Source organism: Perognathus longimembris, chromosome 16 (assembly GCF_023159225.1).
Source record: "Perognathus longimembris pacificus isolate PPM17 chromosome 16, ASM2315922v1, whole genome shotgun sequence".
Classification (NCBI taxonomy): Eukaryota; Metazoa; Chordata; class Mammalia; order Rodentia; family Heteromyidae; genus Perognathus; species Perognathus longimembris.
Genome location: NC_063176.1, coordinates 26,207,649 through 26,213,757, shown reverse-complemented (window position 1 = coordinate 26,213,757; position 6,109 = coordinate 26,207,649).

Sequence of the window (6,109 nt, the reverse complement as noted above, 5' to 3'; positions counted from 1 at the left end):
CTGAAAATGCTTTCTAGGAACTTCAAAGATGGCACCAAGTCTCCTCCTCTTATCCATGTGTTTGTCAGGCTGCTGGGCACTGCATCGTTCAAGAGGACGATGTTTTCAACATGTTCTACTCAGAGCCACTGGCAACCCCCACACTTTGTTTCTGAGTTCACAGTTCACTGAGGAGCTTGCACTAGCATAGAAATCGTGTCCTAAGCATTTTTAGTACAGGCTTACTTTTGCTTCTTCCAGCTCAGCAAGGCTCTCTTCATGAAGCAAGCAGTGCGTGGATTTACACTCTGTCCCAAGCTGTGGATGGAGCAGCAGTGACCCAAATGACAGCTGCTCCCCAGGGCTGTGAAAAGCAAAATCTACACAACTCAATGTGGACAGCCCATCCTCATCTCCTGTTTCGGGAGCTATCTCCCAGGAGCAAATCTAGAGATGATTGAAATGACCCTCTTTCAACCTCTCCTTCAATGCTCACCATTCCTGACATCTCTCACATTTGAACTTCTTCCTCTCCTTTTCTCAATTGTCTTTAATTACACATAGACGGTAAACAGAAGCAGGCAGCAGGGCAGCAGTGGCTCACACCTATAATCCTGGCTACTCAAGAGGCTAACATCTCAGGATCCAGGTTCAAAGCCAGCCCAGTCAGGGAAATCTGTGAGTTTTTTATCTCTAATTAAGCACCTAAAAAGCTGAAGCAGAGGTAAGGTTCAAGTGGTAGAGCCTACCTAGTCTTGAACAACAACAACAACAAAAAAAATGTTCAGGGACAGTTCCTAGGCCCTGAGTTCAAGCCCCAGGACCTGCACCACCAAAACAAACAAATGAAACAGGCAACTTACCAATGACTTGTTCCCAATACCACACTTAGCATCTGCTTGTGAAAATTAAGTACAAATAAGGTAGACACTCACTGTGCCAGATGCACCGTTTTAGAGACTATTAATTGGAGAATTTTAAGCACCAGAAAAAACGAAGTGCAGCTGTAGTTCAAAGCAAAAAGAGCTCAAGGACAGCATTCAGGCCTTGAGTTCAAGCCCCACAACTGACAACGTGTGTGTGTGTGTGTGTGTGTGTGTGTGTGTGTGTGTGTACTATAGAAGGCCTCAAGCCTAACTTACACGTATACTATAGTAGGCCTCAAGCCTAAATGAAAATCTACATTTTTGATAGAAACCCCATTTCTATTGCTGCAAAGATGATTTTATAAAATAGTTACTAATGCTATAAATTGTTCTTGTTTAAAGCACAAGAAACATCCCTCTGGTGGGTCCTTGCAATTTTTCTTGCAGGTTGCTTAGGAATATCATTCTGTCTTTCAAGGAAACTAAAATTGTTACTTGAAATAACTCTAAAGGTATCTGAAACAGAGCTTCCTGTCATCAGAAATACTAAATGAAAAATCTTAGAAATCTTAAGGGTTCATGAAGTAAACTATGAACTCTTCTTAAGAGCAAAAATCTTTTGGACAAAATATTAACTGCACTGTATCTCTCAGTAAAAATTCTAAGTTGATAAGATGATGGTGTTAAATGGCATTTAATACTGAAAAAAAATATTCTGAGAATTTGCTTAAATTCTGTTTTAAAGACATAGTTATGTAAAACATTGTATTTTTATCACTTTGAATTTTATGCCTGACCATCCCCCATCAACTTATTCTCCAAATTTACAGAGAACAGTAAAAGACAGGAATTAGTGTTTTCCAGTTTGAGTCCCACCCCCACCCCGCCCCTACAGCAAATATTGCCATTTCCTAAGCAACATTGCCATCTTGTGGCTAACCCCATGCATTTCTCAAGGAAACTTCCAACCTTATGTGAATCACAGTCCCAGAGAGCTACAAAGAATAGAATTATGTTCCCTAGCGTTTCCTTACTTGTTGCTCAAGTTGATTAAATTTGTGACAGAAATGTTACTAATTTCATTTTCAAAAATCAACATATTGCGTTTCCATAATTAGCTAATCATAAAAAAATCTGAATTCAGCAAAGAAAGGTATTAGAAAAATCTGCTGTCTTGACCAAACATTTCTTTGGGGGCTCATGTTTTTCAAATGCTCTCACACTTGAACTGAGGTTACACTGACTCCAGAACTTTTTGAATCCATTTTTAATATTAATGCACTATGATGATAGGAATTATATTGGGCTCTAAAAGAAAATGTTTTGGTGTTTGTGAATAGAAACCTTTCAAGTTCATATCCAGTCTTCCTTCAGGATTTTTGGTGTCTTTTCAAGTATATAGGAAAAGATAGTTTTCTCCATTCAGCGTTCGGAGTGAGGTGAGCCATCGGTGAGGTCTAACACGAGATGTCAGTTTCACTCATTTGGGATTTTTCTTCAGAGATGCACATTGTCACAAAGCTATTCCCAAGTCTGGATTATCTGGGGGACTTCTGGCTAACTTTGGCAGGCGACTGCGACTGTTCAAACTACGAGCCATGGGGACTCACGTAGTAACCATTACTCCAACTTCTACTTAGATACAGTGAACGCGAATCTTTAAGGTGAACAGGAATGACTTCTAAGTAGAAAATACACATTCTGACACATTCAACAAAGAAGCTGTCCCAACACAGAAGAGGGTTTTTATATACAGAAGTGAAATAAATTATTCTCATCCTTGTATTTTATTGAAAAGTTAATCTTACAGCCCACATTTTACCATATGTTTATATGCATGCATGTAGATATAGATTTCTTTCTAGATTGAGGCAAGTGTTTTAAATATTTTGCCATTTTCTATTTTAAAGGTCAGGGGAGTTTATGCAAGAGACTATTCTGCTTGTAGGTTATTAAGCTTACCAGAGTTTTGCAAACTGCCTGTTGATGTTGAAAACACCAATGTCCTTGAAGGTTATTAAGTAAGCAAATAGAGAAAGCCAAGATTCAATTCTCTCTGATAAACATGCCAAGTGTTTTCATCATCAAAAAAAATGGTAATGCTAGCCAGATTTTTCATCTAAGAGATTCAAAATATAATAATAATCAAAATTCAAAATTACCGTAAGTATATTTTGAAACTTGGCACTTTTTAGTAAAGTCAAATACTCAAAAAATAAAATAGGTTACCTGAAAAGTTCATAAAATGCATTGTAAGCATCTGGATATAAATAAATCTACATAGAATGCTAGTCAGTATTTCCAAATATTTATGTCTGTCATTGACCTGTGGTTGCCTTAAGTGCTAATATGTAAGAAGTGAATATCCATCTGTGTCAGGGAAACTAGAAAAACTGAAACTCTGAAAAGAAAAATTAAGCAGATTAGGGAGAGAAAACAGAAGTGAAGGTGAATAAATATATCAAGGTAAAGGATTTAAATAAGATGTGAATGCTATATAAGCTCATAAGTATTTAGATCAAAGAAATTTTGCTGGCACCAGTGGCTCATGCCTGTAATCCTAGATACTCAGGAAGCTGAGATCTGAGGATTGCAGTTAGCAGCCAGCCCAAGCAAGAAAGTCCATGAGTCTCATCTCCATAAACTACTCAGAAAAAGCTGGAAGTTGCCCTGTGGCTCAAGTGGTAGAACACTAGCCTTGAGCACAAAGAAACTCAGGGACAGCACCCAGGCCCTGAGTTCAAGCCCAAGGACCAGCAAAAGAAAAAAGTAATTTTATTTTATGGTACAATTGATGCAAAGGGCATAAAATAGACAAAAGGAAACCATCACATAAAAAGATTAGGAATAAACAGATCTAGTCTTTTTCTCTTAATAATTAGTAGTATTCATCCACTTTTTACTACTATAATAAAATATGGAAGGTGGGCTATTTTATAAAGAGGTACATCTGGGCTAGTTTCTGGAGGTACAAGGTCTAGGGGATATATCTAGTAATAGCCTTCTTGTCAGTATACAAAGAGCCAATGTATGTATACATGTCTCTCTGGTTTCTCCTGTAAGACCATCCGGAGTCATCATCCATCATCATGAGCGCTAGACCTGATCGATCGTATCTAATCCTTGCCATCTCCCAAAGGCCCTATCTCTAGACACTTAGTAAGATTAACTTTCCACCCTCTCAGGTCCTCACAATGAGTTAATTTGAACTGTGCTAAAGCCATATCCAAGTCACTCATTTATGGGGTGAAGAGTCTGTTTATCAGATGGCACAGTCAGGATTCTTCCTTCACTGGCTGTAAAAAGTTGATAAAACATAACCTCAAATGGTCGTAGCTTTCACTCTGTAAACCAAAGGGTCCCAGGGCAGAGCAAGTTTGGCAAATGCTGCATGTGACATCTCAGAAAGCTCCCATGCGGTAGAGCATTAAGAGACCTACTTGTGAAGATGAGTACAAAGTCCTTTGGCCCATGACTCAGTGGCACCTGTCTGTTTGAATCCATTCTCACTATGCATTACAAGGAACCAGAAAACCTCTGCCTGAAGTTCTGAGTGAATTATTACATGGTGTTAAGTCCAGGTGACAGTACCAAGAAATACATGGATTCAACACTCTGCCAACATTATGGACTGAATATTATGTAACATCCCCCAAAAAGGTCACTAAGCATCTCTGCCCTCTCTCCTGGAGAGACCACAGAGCAGCCCCATTGGTATACATTGCCAAGGAGCGCTAGAAGTTTTCTTACCACAACTGAAAGTCTTGCTCTCCATTGTATCCTGAGGGCCTAATATAGTGCCTGAACCACACACAACAGCAACCAATGTTTTATATGAAAGGATGATGAATAAACTAATAATTCCATGCTGTGACCCACAGGGTTGGAGCACTCCTGAAGTCTATTTTAAGATAAATCTCTAATGTACCCTAGTCTAAGATAAGAGCAAGAGGAGAAAACAATAGAAGGAAATGTATTTGATCAAAGTACATTACATGCATATGTGGAAATATAATGAAACTCTTTCATACAATTACTGTGTGTTAATTTAAAAGATAAAAAAGTAGAAGGGATACAATGTTCATCTCCAACATCCAACACTATAAATCAACTTCTAAAAGCCCTGATTCATACAATTAGACTCAAGACCTTCTGCAAATTATCCAATTTCTACATTGTTAGCTTTCCTAATGTATTTTACTTCACATTTCAATATATTATTCCATTTGAATCACTAAATGTATATAAATGCCTTAAACTATATTGAAATAAAACCTATAGCATACTTATCACATTCATGTGTGACCCACCTAGTAGAAAGTAGAAATAGCTATTCAGTTTGGATGGACAATTTTGGGTGAACTACAGAAATTACCATGTTCATACTCACCCCAAGTGGCCAGCTTGCTGTGTGAGACATTGTCTGACTGCATTTCATTTTGAAATAAGAAAATGAGTTCTTGTCTGATTTTCAAGGGCCCTGCTCACTCACTGTATGAAGGCCAACACACTTCACTGCCTTGGTATTTTAATGACATACACTAAATGTCACTTATCCATATGGTTCCTAGGCTCGTATTTCAATTACCTAATGCAACGTGTAATGCTAGTTTCTTTCCTCAAGCAGACAGACTTTTCAGGTTTCTATAAGCAAATTAGAATGGGCTGCACACTGCCCTGCAAACATAGCAAGCAGGGCAAACAAGTGGTGGTAGAAATGGTCTTCCTTTTGCCCTTCCTTTTCACCCTTCCCACACTCATTTTAGTATTCATCTTGCCAGGATTATAAGCTCAATGGCTACTTGTTAAAAGGCTTGAGTAATTCACCTGTGGATGACATAGTTGAGTTACATGCCCTGTGTACTTCATTATCTTCCTTTCTCCTTTCATAAGTTTAAGTAGGTACTAAATTAATGTTTTCAAATCCTTTTGTTAATATGTAACATTTTGAAATAAAATGGACTCTTAACTCCATTTTATGCTTACCTTGACAGGAACATCATCAAGGAATAAAACTGGATATGACATCAAACATCATGAAACTTGCCCACTTACAAATGTGTATACAGAGGTATTCAAAAAGTATGTGAATGACTAAATGAACAAGACAGCAAAGAACTGATGCTATGTGCCATGGACAGAGAAAGAAAACAGAACAGAGTCTTACTCTGAAGTAAGAAAATCTTAAAGACTGTGGAGTCCTTATTGATAAAGTTGAAGACTGATCTCATTATTGTGGGGAGCAGCTGAAATAATTCAAGTAA